The sequence below is a fragment of the Chlorocebus sabaeus genome, chromosome 12, assembly GCF_047675955.1.
Source record: "Chlorocebus sabaeus isolate Y175 chromosome 12, mChlSab1.0.hap1, whole genome shotgun sequence".
Classification (NCBI taxonomy): Eukaryota; Metazoa; Chordata; class Mammalia; order Primates; family Cercopithecidae; genus Chlorocebus; species Chlorocebus sabaeus.
In genome coordinates, this window is record NC_132915.1 from 13,699,616 (window position 1) to 13,717,004 (window position 17,389).

Sequence of the window (17,389 nt, forward strand, 5' to 3'; positions counted from 1 at the left end):
GGAGAGTAGAAGAATGGTTACCAGAGGCTGGGAAGGGTAATGGGGAGGCTGGGGGTAAGTAGGAGTAGTTAATGGGTTCAAAAAAATAGTTAGAAATAATGAATAAGATTTACCATTTGACAGCACAACAGGGTGACTACAGTCATCAATAATTTAATTGTACATCAAAAAATAACTTAAAGAGTAAAATTGGATTGTTTGTAATACAAAGAATAAATGCTTGAGGGGATGGATACTCCATTTTCCATGATGTGATTACTGCTTATTGCATGCCTGAATCAAAGTATCTCATGTAGCTGGGCCTGATGGCGTGTGCCCATAGTCCCAGCAACTCGAGAGGCTGAGGTGGGAGAGCCACTTCAGCAGAGGAGGTCAAGGCTGAAGTGAGCCGTGATTGCACCGCTCCACTCCCTCCTGGGCGACAGAGCAACACCCTTTCTCAAAAAAAATAAAATAAAATAAAGGAAAATATCAGTACATTCTCATGGTATATTTTATCTTTAAAAAAATTAAAAGGGATTAAACATTTCCTGGCCTTCACCCTGTAAACATCTGTAAAAATAACAATTCCTGTAGCAATGAATGTCCCTAGTGCCCAGATTATGGTCTTTACATATCATTTTCCACTAAAAGAAGCAAGGGTTCCTGACAGTAATGGTAGATTCCAGGTCTGGGGCAGCAAATGTTCAAGATGAGCTTGGAAGCCAGACGCAGTGGCTCACACCTGTAATCCCAGCACTTCGGGAGGCCAACGCAGGTGGATCACCGGAGGTCAGGAGTTTGAGACCAGCCTGGCCAACAGTGAAACCCCGTCTCCACTTAACTTCTCCCCTCTGAGAAGGTGATTTATTACTTATGTGGGAGAACACTCAAAATCTGGTGCCAGAATGGTAACAGTGATTTTTAAGTGTTCAAGGCACTTGCATACTGCATCTCATTTGAGACTCACAAGACTACAGGCCTGATAAATCATCACCCCAACTTTACCAGTGAGAAAACTAAGGCTCAAAGAAATTAGTCAATTGCTGAGAACACGCACCCTAAAAACCACACCCTAACAGCCAAAACTCCCTGTGACACTGGAGCAGATCGGCCTTCTTCTAACTGACCACTTCCTCCAATATTAGCTCTGGGTCACCAGTCAGCAAAAATCCTTATTAAAAAGTTGAAAGTGGAACGTCTAATTATAGTTCTGCAATTCACATTAAGGTGTGGATTTTAACAGACTGATTTTAAAAGGCACTTTAATAAACTAATTTCTTAAATCTCTGGAGTGGTAGGAAAAGGGAAAGGATTGTTTTTGTTTTGCCTCATTTGTGTTTTGTTTTTGTTTTGGCATACTCAGGATGATGTGGGAGAGAAGATCTGATCAGGAGGTACCTTCTCCATACACCTTAGCTACATTTTTATGCCATTACAGAAAGGCAGGAGTCAGGAACTTGTTCCCCCTTCCAAAAGTTAGCTAACTCCAACTAAAAGCCGAAACAAATACTCGATAGACTTCTTTTCCATTCCTCTTCCATTTTCTAGCTCTACTTCCCCTATTTCCACTCAGAGTTAAATGTTAAAAAATGTAAAACCTCTTGAGTAAATAGCTCAATAATATTTAGTGGCCGGGTGCAGTGGCTCACGCCTGTAATCCCAACACTTCGGGAGGCCGAGGCAGGCAGATCACGAGGTCAGTAGATCAAGACCATCCTGGCTAATACAGTGAAACCCCATCTCTACTAACAATACAAAAAAGTAGCTGAGCGTGGTGGCGGACGCCTGTAGTCCCAGCTACTCAGGAGGCTGAGGCAGGAGAATCGCTTGAACCCAGGAGGGAGAGGTCGCAGTGAGCCAAGATCACATCGCTGCATTCCAGCCTGGGCAACAGAGCCAGACTCCATCTTAAAAAAAAAAAAAAAGATTAAATAAATTTGGGCTTAGAGAACTCTGTTTCATTTTATTAGCATCGAGGTCCCATAAAATTGACATAAAGAATCAGGTAATCACAGAAAACCAATAACATCAAATACATAGTTAAAGTTGATTTATATTGGGTCCTAAATGCGTTATAGATCTGCTGCCCCAAACCTCAAAGCTGCAATGAATACCAACAGCATGAATTTACAAATACATAAACAGAGTAGTACCAAATTTATTGGATTTATTTACAGGATAGTCACCTGTCTCTCACTCCTAATTATCAGAGAGAGTTTCAAAAACTTAGTATCCTATCGTTCATCCCAACATTTGAGAAATATTTAAAATCATCATCAAGGAATATTTATAAATAATTCACAGAAGAAATACAAATGATCAGATTGACAAAGGTATTTCTTAAATAATAATATTTTGTATAAGTATTTGAGAGGTTTAGAAGTCCTGAACTCTTAAATACTCCAGGTAATAGTATTAACTGTAATAATTTTTTAAAGTAGTAATAGCTGCCACTGAGTACTTACCATGTGTGAGACACTATACTAAATATTTTAAAACAATGTATTCTTCTATTATCTCCATTTTATGGATGAGGAAACTGATGCTCAAAAACATTAGGTAACATATCCAAGGTCACAAAACTAGTAGAAAAAGAAAACAGAACAAGAAGGCAATTAGGCATGAGGTATCAAAAGCCTTCAAAATTTGTGTATATTTGGAGCCAGCAATCCTCCTTGGAGTTTATCACGAAGAAAGAATTATAGGCCAGGCGCAGTGGCTCATGCCTGTAGTCCCAGCACTTTGGGAGGCCGAGGCAGGCGGATCACAAGGTCAGGAGATTGAGACCATCTTGGCTAACACAGTGAAACCCCATCTCTACTAAAAATACAAAAAAATTAGCCGGGCATGGTGGCGGGCGCCTGTAGTCCCAGCTACTCGGGAGGCTGAGGCAGAAGAATGGCGTAACCCAGCAGGCAGAGCTTACAGTGAGCCGAGATCACGCCACTGCACTCCAGTCTGGGCGACAGAGCGAGACTCTGTCTCAAAAAAAAAAAAAAAAAAAAAAGAATTATAGAAAAATAATACAATTCTGGCCAGGTGCAGTGGCTCACGCCTATAATCTCAGCACTTTGGGAGGTTAGGAGTTCGAGACCAGCCTGTCCAACATGGTGAAACCCTGTCTCTACTAAAAATAAAAAAAAATTAGCCAGGCGTGGTGGCAAGCGCTTGTAATCCCAGCTACTCGGGAGGCTGAGGCAGGAGAAGTGTTTAAACCCAGGAGGTGGAGGTTGCAGTGAATTGAGATCGTGCCACGCTACTCTAGCCTGGGTGCAACACAGGGAGACCCTGTCTCAAAAAAGAAAAGAAATTAAATATACAACTTTATTTTTACAACAATGTCCATTGTCATATTGTTTATAATTATGAGAAGAAGCAAACAACCTAAAGGTCCAACAAAAACCAAATGGCTAGTTTCAGTATATCCTGCACTGATGTAACAGAATACTATGCAGCTATTTCAAATGATAGTTCAAATGTATATTTATTGAAACAGAAAATCTAGTCCCACGTTACATGGAAAAAGCAAAATGCAGAGAAGTACATACAGTATAAGGTTTTATTTTAAATAGCATAGGCAGAAAAAAAGTTAAGAATAATATACTCCGGGGGAGCGGGGAGGGATAGCATGAGGAGATATACCTAATGTAAATGACGAGTTAATGGGTGCAGCACACCAACATGGCACATGTATACATATGTAACAAACCTGCACATTGTGCACATGTACCCTAGAACTTAAAGTATAATAATAAAAAAAAGAAGAATACACTCCACAATGTTACATCTTGTAGTAAAATTTTAAGTGATGCATTTCTTTACTCTTACATACTTTTTAGTATTTCTACAACAAAAATGAACTACCTATATAAACATTTGTTTAAAAGGTCCTAAGAAAACTCTATATACTGCCCATGGGAATGCAAAACAATATTGTCATTTTGGAAACCTGGCATTCCTTATCAAATTAAGCACATCTGCGATATAATCCTACCATTCTACTCTTCAGTATGTACCTAAGAGAAATGAAAGTCTATGCCACACACAAATGTTTAAAGTAGCTTTATTAACAATAACCAAAAACTGAAAATAATTCAAATATCCATCAACAGATGAATGGATAAACAAAATGTAGTACATCCATACAATGGAATACTACTTAACAACAAAAAGGAATGAAATATTGATATATGCCGGGATACACAACATGCTTCACCCTCAAAATCATTATGCTAAGTGAAAGAAACCAGATACAAAAGAGTACACATTACAGACATGTCTTGGAGATACTGCAGGTTCAGTTCCAGAGCACTGCAATAAAGCAAACATCACAATAAAGCAAGTCACACAAATTTGTTTCCCAGTGCTTATAAAAATTATGCTTACAGCCTGGTACGGTGGTTCATGCCTATAATCCCAGCACTTTGAGAGACTGAGGCAGGTGGATCACTTGAGCCTAGGAGTTTGAGACCACCCTGGGCAACACCGTGAAACCCTATCTCTACAAAAAATACAAACAATTAGCCAGGTGTGGTGATGCATGCTTGTAGTCCCAGCTACTCGGGAGGCTGAGGTGGGAGGATTGCTTGAGCCTGGGAGGCACAGGTTGCAGTGAGCTGAGATTATGTCACTGCACTCCAGCCTGGGTGACAGACCGAGACCCTGTTTCCCCACCTCCCCAAAAAAATATGTTTACACGATACTGTAGTCTATTAAGTATACAACAGCACTACATCTTTAAAAAATGTACATACCTTAATTTTAAGATACTGTGTTGCTAAAAATTGCTACTGGTCAGCTAAGCCTTCAGCAAGCAAGTAAGAATCTTTTTGCTGGTAGAGGGTCTTGCCTTGATTTTTTTTTTTTTTTTTTTTTTTTTTTTTTTTTTTTAATTTTAGAGACAGGGTTTCGCTCTGTCACCCAGGCTGGAGTGCAGTGGTGTGATCATAACCCACTGCAAGCCTCAACTTCTGGGGCTCAAGTGATCCTCCCACATCAGCCTCCTGAATAGCTGAGACCACAGGTGTGCACCACCATGCCCAGCTAAATTTTTATTGATTGATTGATTGATTGATTGATTGATTTGTAGAGACAAGGTCTCCCTTTGTTGCCCAGGCTGGTCTCAAACTCCAAGCCTCAAGTGATCCTCCCATGTTGGCCTGAAAAAATGCTGGGACTACACGTGTGAGCTACCACGCCCAGCCCTGCCTGGATGTTGATGGTTGCTGACTAATCAGGGTGGTGGCTAAGGCAATTTCTAAAATAAGACAACGATGAAGTCTGCCACATCAATCGACTCTTCCTTTCATGACAGATTTCTCTGTAGCATGCAATGCGTTTGATAGCATTTTACTTACTGTAGAAATTCTTTCAGAATTGAAGTCAATCCTCTTAATCCCTGCCACTGCTTTATCATCTAAGTTTATGTACTGTTCTAAATCTTTTGTTATCATCTCAACAACATTTGTAGCATCCTCACCAGGAGTAGAGTCCATCTCAAAAAATCACTTTCTTTGCTCATCCATAAAAAGCAACTCCTCATCCTTTCAAGTTTTATTATGAAATTGCAGCAATTCAGTCACATCTTCAGTCTCCACTTCTAATTCTAGTTATCTTGCTACTTCCACCACCTCTGCAGTTCCTTCCTCCAGTGAAGTTTTGAGCCCTACAAAGTCATCCATGAGAGTTGGAATCAACTTCTTCCAAACTGCTGTTAATGTTGATATTTTCACCTCCTCCTATGAATCATAAATGTTCTTAATGGCATCTAGAATGGTGAATCCTTTCCAGAAAATTTTCAATTCACTTTGCTCAGATCCATCAGAGGAATCACTATCTAAGGCAGCTATAGCCTTATGAGATGTATTTCTTAAATAATAAGACTTGGCCAGGTGTGATGGCTCACGCCTGTAATCCCAGCACTTTAGGAAGTCTAGGTGTGTGGATCGTGAGATCAGGAGTTCAAGACCAGCCCAGCCAAATTGGTGAAACCCTGTCTCTATTAAAAATATAAAAATTAGCCAGGTGTGGTGGCACACGCCTATAATCCCAGCTACTCAGGGGGCTGAGGCAGGATAATCGCTTGAATCTGGATCCGGGAGTTGGAGGTTGAATCCGGATTCTGCAGTCGGAGATTCTTGCAGAACCAAGATCATCCCCTGCAGCCTGGATGACAGAGTGAGACTCTCAAATAAAGAAGAAGAAGAAGGAGGAGGAGGAGGAGGAGGAGGAGGAGGAGGAGGAGGAGGAAAAATTACGATCAAGGAAAAATTATTCCTTAATCTATCAGCTACAGAATGGATATTGTGTTAGCAAGCATGAAAATATTAATCTCCTTATACATCTCCATTAGAACGTTGGGTGACCAGGTGCAATGTCAATGAACAGTGATATTTTGAAAATAATATTTTTTTTCTGAGGAATAGATCTCAACAGTGGACTTAAATTATTTAGTAAATTATGCTGTCAACAGATGTGTTGTCATTTGGGCTTTGTTGTTCCATGTATAGAACACAGGTAGAGTAGACTTAAAATAATTCTCCCTCTTTGAGATAGAGTCTCACTGTTGCCCAGGCTGGAACGGCACCATCATGGCTCACTGCAGCCTTGACTTCCCCGGGCTCAGGTGATCCTCCCACCTCAGTCTCCCAAGTAGCTTGGACCACAGGCACACCCACACCTGGCTAATTGTTGTATATTTTGTAGAGACGTTTTCGCCATGGTACCCAGGCTGGTCTTGAACTCCTAGACTCAAGTAATCTGCCCACCTCAGCCTCCCAAAATGCTGGGATTACAGGTGTTAGCCCCCACACTTGGCCAATGTAATTCTTAAGGGCCCCAGGATTTTAAACATGGTAAATGAGCATCAGCTTCAACCACATGTCACCAATTGCATTAGCCCCTAACAAGAACGTCAGCCTGTCTTTTGAACCTTTAAAGCTAGATGTTGACTTCTCCTCTCTAGCTATACAAATTCTAGATAGCCTCTACTTCCAATTTAAGGCTGTTTTGTCTACATTGAAATTTTCTTTAGTGTAGCCACCTTTATCTATGATCTTAGCTAGACTTTCTGGGTAATTTGCTGCAGCTTCTACATCAACTTGCTACTTTAGGTTGTACTTTTAAGTTATGTCAGTGTTCCATTTTATGGATATACCATATATCATTTATTCATTCATTCATCAGTTGATAGACACTTGAGTTGCTTCCACTTTTTGGCTACTATGAATAATGCTGCTATGAACATTCATGTGCTTTGATATATAAATTATACATACTGTTTGGTTCCATTTATATGAAATTCAAGAATAGGCAAAACTAATCTACAGTGGGTAGATGTCAGAAGAGTAGTTACTCAGGGGCAGGCACCTAGTGTCTACTGAAGATAGGTACCAAAGAAACTTTCAGGAGGAATAGAAATATCACATATTCTTATCTAGGTGGAGGTCACAAAGAGGTAGATAACTTAAAAGTCATACCACTTCACACCTATTAGAATAGCTATAATCAAAAAGATAATATTAATTTTAATGCTTAGTAATAATTGGCTGGGTGCAGTGGCTCACATCTGTAATCCCAGCATTTTGGGAGGCCAAGACAGGCAGATCACTTGAGGTCAGATGTTCAAAAATAGCCTGACCAACATGGTGAAACTCCATCTCTACAAAAAATACAAAAATTAGCCAGGCATGGTGGTGCACACCTGTAATCCTAGCTACTTGGGAGGCTGTGGTAAGAGGATCCCTTGAACCTGGGAGGCGGAGGTTGCAGTGAGCCAAGTTCACGCCATTGCACTCCAGCCTGGGCAAAAAGAGCAAAACTCCATCTCAAAACAACAACAACAAAAAACTTAGTAATAATTGTTAGCAAAGATGTGGAGAAATGGAAATCCTTATACATGTTAATGGGAATGTAGAATAGTGCAACCACTCTGGAAAACAGTTTGGCAATGCCTCAAAATATTAAAAGTAGAGAACCATATGACCCAACAATTCTCCTGGTACGTACCCAAGAGAAATAGAAACACATGTCCACACGAACACAATTGTTCATAGCAGCATTATTCATAACAACCAAAAGTGGAAACAGCCTAAATTTTCATTAACTGATGAATGGATAAATAAAATGTGGTACATACACAAAATGAACACTATTTGGCAACAAAAAGGAATGAAGTGTTGATACTTGCTACAACATGGATGAATCTCGAAAAAATTACGTAAGATTGTAAGATTTCATTCCTATGAAAGGGCCAGAATACTGTGGTGAGCCATGATGTCACCACTGCACTCTAGCCTGGGTAACCGAGTGAGACCTAGACTCAAAGAAAAAAAAAACAAGGGCCAAAATAGACAAACATAAAATATATGGAAAGAGCAAGTAGACCAGTGGTTCCCAAGAACTGGCAGGGTAAAGGGAAAGGGAGGACAGGAGCAACTGCTAATGGGCACCAGGTTTCTTTTAGGGTGATAAAAATTTTCTAAAATTAGACTATGGTGATGGGTATAAAAATCTGTAAATATAGGCCATATGCGGTAGCTCATGCCTGTAATCCCAGCACTTTGGGAGGCCAAGGCGAGCGGATCACCTGAGGTCAGGAGTTAAGAAACCAGCCTGACCAACATGGAGAAACCCCGTCTCTACTAAAAATACAAAATTAGCAGGGCATGGTGGCGCATGCCTGTAATCCCAGCTACTCACTCAGGAGCCTGAGGCAGGAGAATTGCTTTAACCCAGGAGGCAGAGCTTGCGGTGAGCCGAGATTGTGCCATTGCACTCCAGCGTGGGCAATAAGAGCGAAACTCTTGTCTCAAAAAAAAAAAAAAAAAAAAAAATCTGTAAATACACTAAAAACCATTGAATTGTACACATTAAACAGGTGAATTTTGTGGCAGGTTAATTATATCCCAGTAAAGCTATTTTTATTAAGCCATTGAGCAATACATTTAAAACTTGTATATTTAAACCTATGTAAATTATACTTTAAGGTATTGATCAAAAGACATATTATGAACCACTAAAAATAAAGAAAGAAGGTCTAAGTAATATAATCACGGAATTTTATGGAAGGATGAGGTCTTGGAGGTCATCTGGTCCAGTATTTTGACTGAATAAGAAAACTGAAGGTTCGAGAAACATGACTCGTCTATTCTCAATGGCACAATTGAATAGAAAGTCAAAGACAGGTTTCCAGTACAGCATGTACAGATTACTATATTCAAACATAGAAGTTCCAGAAAATATCTGCACTCGCATATATAAGGCAATATTTACTGGAAAGTATTAATCGGTCTTAGCATGGCCTGTCTGACATATTCTCTTTCATACAAGTCCCTTAAGAATAAGACTTCAAGGCCAGGCGCGGTGGCTTACGCCTGTAATCTCACCACTTTGGGAGGCTATGGCAGGCAGATCACGAGGTCAGGAGATCAAGACCATCCTGGCTAACATTGTAGAAACCCCGTCTCTACTAAAAATACAAAAAATTAGCCGGCCGTGGTGGCGGGCGCCTGTAGTCTCAGTTACTCAGGAAGCTGAGGCAGGAGAATGGCGTGAACCCGGGAGGTGGAGCTTGCAGTGAGCCAAGATCGCGCCACTGCCCTCCAGCCTGGGGGACAGAGCGAGACTCCGTCTCAAAAAAAAAGAGTAAGACTTCAGTGGAAAAGGATGTAAGAACAAACATCTTTTATATGTGCCACTTTAAACCATTCCACTTTCCCTTTCCAGTTGTTACCCATTTCTCTGAATGATATTGTTCTTTTCCATTGCTTCTGATTGAAAATATTTTAAAATACTTAGAAACAGTTCCAAAGAAGTCAAATAACATGTAGCAATTAATGACTAAATATAAGGAATGCAAAGCTGGATAATCCAGAGAAAAGATAACTTGATTCATTTTAGAATCATCTCTCAAACACAGTCAATTAGGTATATACTTAACTAGGTATTTCCCAGGTCTCTTAAAATGAAATTGTTCAGGACTCAATATTTCTGTTACCTCCTAGGATATTTGTAAATATGGCCTTAGAATTTTATACTAATAAATTTAGAGAAAAAACAAGACGATGAATCACTAGAGTGGATTTCCTGGGATTTATTCCCTGTTCCATCACTGAATAACTTACTTGGTTTAGAGATATCTATTAATATTTAGTTTCCTTGGGCCAATGTTCCCAACTCTGTAAAATAACATGATATAGGATTGTTCTAAAAATTTATTTTATCTTATTTTGAGACAGAGTCTCGCTCTGTGCCCAGGCTGGAGTGCAATGGGCGTGATCTCTGCTCACTGCAAGCTCCGCCTCCCAGGTTCACGCCATTCTCCTGCCTCCGCCTCCCAAGTAGCTGGGACTACAGGCGCCCGCTACCACGCCCGGCTAATTTTTTGTATTTTTAGTAGAGACGGGGTTTCACCGTGTTAGCCAGGATGGTCTTGATCTCCCGACCTCGTGATCCGCCCGCCTTGGCCTCCCAAAGTGCTGGGATTACAGGCGTGAGCCACTGCGCCCAGCGGATTGTTCTAAAAATTAAATGAGATTTGTTCCTGTTTAAGATGATGGAAGAGCTACAAGCTTTTTGTTAGTCCCTCCTGAAACTTTATTAAAATGACAGTAAAAGTTATTTTCAGGGTATAAAAGTGCAATATTGAAGAGAAAGAAAGGAAAGCCATCAGCAAACAAGTGATTTTTATCAAGCTTTTGGAAAACACTGAGTTTGGAGGACTGATCACTGATAAAGCACTGATAAAGAAGGAACCACTACTTAGAAAATGAGTGCATAGCCAGGAGCAGTGCCTATAATCCCAGCTATTTGGAAGGCTAAAGAGGGAGGATCACTTAAGGCCAGAATTCGAGACCAGCCTGGCCAACATGGCAAAAGCCCGTCTCTACTAAAAAAATAAAAATAAAAAAAAATAGCTGGGCATGGTGTCACATGCCTGTAAACTCAACTAGTCAGGTGGCTGAGACAGGAGAATCGCTTGAATCCTTGAGACGGAGGTTGCAGTGAGCTGAGATCGCGCCACTGCACTCCAGCCTGAGCAACAGAGCAAGACTTTGTATCAAAAAGAAAATAATAATAATAATAAAAAGTAGCCGGGCATGGTACCCAGGAGACTGAGGCAGGAGGACCCCCTGAGCCCAGGAGTTAGAGGCTGCAATGAGCTACGATCAAACCACTGTACTCCAGCCTGTGTGACGGTGTGTATAAGTGGAAAAGTTTCCCCAGTGGAAGAGCACACCAATCCTACCTGGAGAAACTTCAAATGCTTAGATTCAGAAAATTCAGTTAGGATGGTCAAGAGGAATGAGACCTGGGAATGAAAGCAGGGTTATTTTTTAAAGCATGTGCTATGGTTTGAATGTCCCCGCAAAACACAAGTTGAAATTTAATTGCCCAACTGTGTGCGGTGACTCACACCTGTAATTCCAGCACTTTGGGAGGCTGAGGTAGGTGGATCACTTGAGGTTAGGAGTTCAAGAGCAGTCTGGTCACCATGGCGAAACCCTGTCTTTACTAAAAATACTAACATTAGCTGGGCATGGTGGTGCATGCCAGTAATCTCAACTTCTCGGGAGGCTGAGGCAGGAGAATTGCTTGAACCCAGGAGGTGGAGGTTGCAGTGAGCCAAGATCATGCCACCGCACTCCAGCTCCAGCCTGGGTGACAGAGCAAGACTCTGTCTAAAAAAAAGAGAGAGAGAGAGAAAGAAATTTAATTGTCCATGTAACAGTATTAAGAGGTGAAACTTTAAGAGATGATTAGGTCTTGAGGGCTCCACATTCATGAATGGACTACCACTATTATCAGGGGAGCGAATTTGTTGTCTCAGGAGTAGATTCTTAATTAGAAGGAGGGGGTTTGGCCAGATTTCCTTTCTCTGTCTTGCGTGCTCACTTCTGCCTTCCACCCATCTGCCACAAGATGGCCCTCACCAGATGCCAGAGCCAAGCTCTTGGACTCCCTAGCCTCCAGAATTGTGAGATAAATAAACTTATTTTCTTTACAAATTACCCAGTCTGTGGTATTCTGTTATATCAATAGAAAATGGACTAAAACAGCCTGAATAATATAGAGTATATAAAAAGCACCCACTCCACTCCCACAAACCAGTAAGCAAAACATCCATCAAGGTGATTGTTCTCCAGGCAGAAAATAATAGTAATAGGCCGGGCACTGTGGTTCACGCCTATAATCCCAACACTTTGGGAGACCGAGGCGGGTGGATCACGAGGTCAGGAGACGGAGATCATCCTGGCTAACATGGTGAAACCCCATCTCTACTAAAAATACAAAAAATTAGCCAGGCGTGGTGGCGGGTCTCTGTAGTCCCAGCTACTCTGGAGGCTGAGGCAAGTGAATGGCGTGAACCCAGGAGGCAGAGCTTGCAGTCAGCCCAGACTGCACCACTGCACTCCAGCCGGGGTGACAGAGTGAGACTCCCTCTCAAAAAAACAAACAAAAAACCCTGAAAGCGATTTTCTATAAAGAAGTTTATTGAACCATCTAGGAAGAGAATTAGGGCAGCTAAACGGGGCACTGTTGGCCAAGAAGCCCATTCAAGTATGAAAAGTTCAAAGTCAATCCTTCTATTGGCTCATTCTTTTTTTTTTTTTTTTCTGAGACAGAGTCTGGCTCTGTCACCAGGCTGGAGTGCAGTGGTGTGATCTCAACTCACTGCAGCCTCCACCTCCCGGGTTCAAGAGATTCTCCTGCCTTAGCCTCCCGAGTCGCTGGGACTACAGACGCGTGCCACAACGCCCAGCTAATTTTTGTATTTTTAGTAGAGACAGGGTTTCATCATGTTGGCCAGGATGGTCTCGATTTCTTGACCTCATGATCCGCCGCCTCGGCCTTCCAAAGTGCTGGGATTACAGGCATGAGCCACTGCACCCAGACTATTGCCTCATTCTTAAAAATGGATAGATTATCAAAGATTGCCAGACTTTTAAGGAAAATCTGTAATGTGAATGAGAAACACAAAAGAAAAGAGAGGAATGAATTAAGAGAACTAAAGATAATTTCATAAGACAATTTATAAAACATAAAAAACTCTTTTAAAAAAAGATTAGGCCAGGCACGGTGGCTCACGTCTGTAATCCCAGCACTTTGGGGGGCCGAGGTGGGCGGATCACCTAAGGTAATCAAGAGTTCAAGACCAGCCCGGTCAACATGGCGAAACCCCATCTCTACTAAAAAAAATACAAAAATTAGCCGGATATGGTGGTGTGCACCTGTAGTCCCAGCTATTTGGGAGCTGAGGCAAGAGAATCGATTGAACCCAGGAGGCGGAGGTTGCAGTGAGCCGAGATCTCGCCACTGAACTCCGGCCTGGCCACAGTGCATGACTCCACCTCAAAAAAAAAAAAAAAAAAAAAAGATTTATGCATCCTCAAAAATATATAGAAGATACTACATTTATAAAACAAGAACCAGCTGCTATTAAAATTTTAAATATAATAATTCAATTAAATAACAGAAAGAGTTCTGGGAGATTAACAATTTGATGGCTCAAAAAAAATTACAAGCATAGAGGTTAGAAGGTAAAGTCAAGAAAGTCTTTCAGAAAGAAGAAACAAGACAAAAAGGTAGACCAAGAAGAAAGTTAAGGCCAAGCACAGTGGCTCACACCTGTAATACCAGCACTTTGGGAGGCCAAAGTGGGAGATCACTTGAGTCTAGGAGTTAGACCAGCCTGAACAACATAGGGAGACCCCCATCTCTACAAATAATTTAAAAATTAGCCAAGCTTGGTGGCACATGCCTGTAGTCCCAGCTACTTGGGAGGCTGAGGTGGGAGGGTCACTTGAGCCCTGGATGTTGAAGCTGCAGCGAGCTGTGACTGTGCCTCTGCATTCTATCCTGGGCAACAGAGCGAGACCCAGTCTCAAAAAAAAAAGAAGAAAGTTAATACACATGAAGACCAATCCAGAAGCCCAATATTTAACTAAAATGATAATTCAAGAAAAAGAAAATGAAAGGATTTTAAAATTAATAGTACCAGAAAAACTCCCAGAATGACAGACTGGACTTGGGAAGCTGAGGCAGGAGAATTGCTTGAACCCGGGAGGCAGAGGTTGCAGCGAGCTGAGATCGTGCCACCGCACTCCAGCCTGGGCAACAGAGCGAGATTCTATCTCAACTAAATAAATAAAGACACACAAAAAAATGGAAAGGTATTCCATTTTCATGGATTGGAAGATTTAATATTGTTAAAATGATAATACTACCCAAAGTAATTTACAGGTTCAATACAATCCCTATCAAAATTATAGTAACTATTCTTCAAAGAAACAAAAAAAAGGAATCCTAAAATTTATGTAGAACCATGAAAGACCCCAAATAGCCACAGCAATCCTGAGCAACAAGAACAAAGCTGGAGGCATCACACTACCTGGCTTCAAAGTATACTACTACAAAGCTACAGTAACCAAATCAGCATTGTACTGGCATACAAACAGACACACAAACAAAAGAAACAAAATTGAGAAACCAGCTATAAATTCACATATTTACTCATTTTCAACAAAGGTGCTAAGAACATATGTTGGGGAAAGGATATGTTCTTCAATAAATGGTGCTGGGAAAACTGGATATTCACAAGCAGAAGAATGAAAACAGACCCCTATTTCTCACCGTATGCAAAAATCAAACCAAAATGGATTAAAGACTTAAATCTAGACCGGGCACTGTGGCTTACGCCTGTAATCCCAGCACTTTGGGAGGCTAAGGCGAGCAGATCATGAGGTCAGGAGCTTGAGACCATCCTGGCTAAGACGGTGAAACCCCGTCTCTACTAAAAAAAAATTACAAAAATTTAGCTGGGAGTGGTGACAGGCGCCTGTAGTCCCAGCTACTCTGGAGCCTGAGGCAGGCGAATGGCGTGAACCTGGGAGGCGGAGCTTGCAGTGAACCGGATCGCACCACTGCACTCCAGCCTGGGCGACAGAGCAAGACTCTGTCTCAAAAAAAAAAAAAAAAAAAAAAAAAAGACTTAAATCTAAAATTTGAAACTATGAAACTACTAGAAAACACTGGGGAAATGCTTCAGGATATTGATCCAGGCAACGATTTTTTGTGTAAACAGGCCTCAGAAGCACAAGTAACAAAAGCAAAAATAGACAAATGGGATTGCATAAAGCTAAAAAGCTTCTGCACAGTAAAAGAAACAGTCAACAAAAAGAAGAAACAACCCACAGAATGAAAGAAAATATTTGCAAACCAGCCATCTGGCAAGGGATTAATAACCAGAATTAATAACAAGAAGCTGAAACAACTCAAAAACAAAAAAAAACAAAAAACAAATAATCCATTTTAAAAACAGGCAAAATATCTGAATAAACATTTCACAAAAGATGACATATAAATGGAAAACAAGTGTAAGAAATATGCTCAACATCTAATCATCAGAGAAATGCAAATCAAAACCACAATGAGATACCATCTCACCCCAGCTAAATGGCTTTTATGAAAAAGAAAAAACAGGGAATAACAGATGCTGGCAAAGATGTGGAGAAAGGGGAACCCTCATACACTGTTGGTGGAAATGAAAATTAGTACAGTCACTATGGAAAACACTATGGACGTTCCTCAAAAAACTAAAAATTGAACTGCCATATGATCCAGCAATTTCATTACTGGGTATATATCCTAAAAAAAGAAAAATCAATATATCAAAAAGATAGCTACAGTCTCATGTTTATCGCAGCACTATTCACAACAGCCATAATATGGAATCAACCTAAGTGTCCATCAGCAGATGAATGGATAAAGAAAATGTGATATATATACACAATGGAATATTAGCCACAAAAAGAATGAAATCATGTCATTTGCACCAACATGGATAGAACTGAAGGTCATTATGTTAAGTGAAACAAGCCAAACACAGAAAGTCAAATATCGCATGTTCTCACTCATATGTGAGAGCTTGAAAAGTGAATCTCATGAAGATAGACAACTAGCTTGGTGGTTACCAGGAATTGGTGGGGCAGAGGGTAACAAAAGACTGATTAATGGGTAGAAATATACTCTTTTTTTTTCCTTCCTTCCTTCCTTCCTTCCTTTTTTCCTTCCCTCTCTCCCTCCCTCCCTCGTTCCTTCCTTCCTTTCTTTCTTTCCTTTCTTTCTGATGGAGTCTCCCTCTTTAGCCCAGGCTGGAATGCAGTGGCGCTGCAATCTCGGCTCACTGCAGCCTCCACCTCCCAGGTTCAAGCCATTCTCCTGCCTCAGCCCCCCCAAGTAGCTGGGATTATAGGCATGCATCACCACCAAGGCTAATTTTGTGTTGATTTTTGTTGTTGTTGTTTGTTTGTTTGTTTGCTTGTTTGTTGAGAGAGAGTCTCGCGCTGTCACCCAGTAGAGACGGTTTTCACCATGTTGGCCAGGCTGGTCTCAAACTTCTGACCTCATGATTTGCCTGCCTCAGCCTCCCAAAGTGCTGGGATTACAGGTGTGAGCCACAACGTCGGGTCAAGTTTGTATTTTTAGTAGCGACAGGGTTTCACCATGTTGGCCAGGCTGGTCTCGAACTCCTGACCTCAGGTGTTCCACCCACCTCCGCCTCCCAAAGTTCTGGGATTACAGGTGTGAACCACCATGCCCAGCTGAAATATACAGTTTCATAGAAGAAATAAGACCTAGCGTTTGATAGATTAGTAGAGTGACTGTAGTTTACGATAATTTATTATATATTTCAAATAGGTAGAAGAGAATAATTAGAATGTTTCTAGCATAAAGAAAAGACAAATATTTAAGGTGATGGATATCCTAATTACACTGATTTGATCTTTACAAATTATCTCAATGTACAAAATTGCCACATAAATTCCCAGAATATGTATATTATATATCAAATTTTTTAAAAGAAGTTTTCAAACATGCCTGTAGATTTAGATTTGTAAATCGAAAGACTTAGAAAATTTATCTCAAACACCCCATTTTCAGAAAGTTACTTGAGTATGTGCTTCTACAAAATGAAAGCATATGGCCCAGCAGATCACCTGAGGTCATGAGTTTGAGATCAGCCTGGCCAACATGGCGAAACCCTGTCTCTACTAAAAAATGCAAAAATTAGCTGGGCATGGTGGCATGCTCCTGTAATCGCAGCTACTCTTGACCTGGGATGCAGAGGTCACAGTGAGCCGAGATCTCACCGCTGCACTCCAGCCAGGGTGACAGAGAGAGACTCTGTTGAAAGAAAGGGAAGGGGAGGGGAGGGGAGGGGAGGGGAGGGGAGGGGAGGGGAAAGAACTGGAAAGGAAAGGGAAAGGAAAAGGAAAGGGAAAGGGAAGGCAAGGCAAGGCAGGGCAGGGCAGGGCAGGTTTGGGCAGGAAACGGAAAGGAAAAGGGAAAGGGAAAGGGAAGGCAAGGCAGGACAGGGCAGGGCAGCACAGGGCAGGAAATCCCA

The 17,389-nt window shown here is 41.2% G+C and overlaps 1 protein-coding gene across 5 annotated transcripts in view; it reads right to left on the reverse strand.

Moving 5' to 3' along the window:
* Nucleotides 1-17,389, reverse strand: part of RMI1 (RecQ mediated genome instability 1) — a 100,939-nt gene that overhangs the window by 45,487 nt on the left and 38,063 nt on the right. The window contains exon 4 of one of the 5 annotated variants that reach the window (XM_073021474.1): nucleotides 3,731-4,293. The exons of 3 other annotated variants lie outside the window; for them this stretch is intronic. The gene's annotated coding sequence lies outside the window, so the exon portion shown is untranslated. Of the gene's footprint in view, nucleotides 1-3,730; nucleotides 4,294-17,389 lie in introns of those variants that run through there. One more of the 5 variants, XM_073021471.1, reaches the window with a different exon arrangement.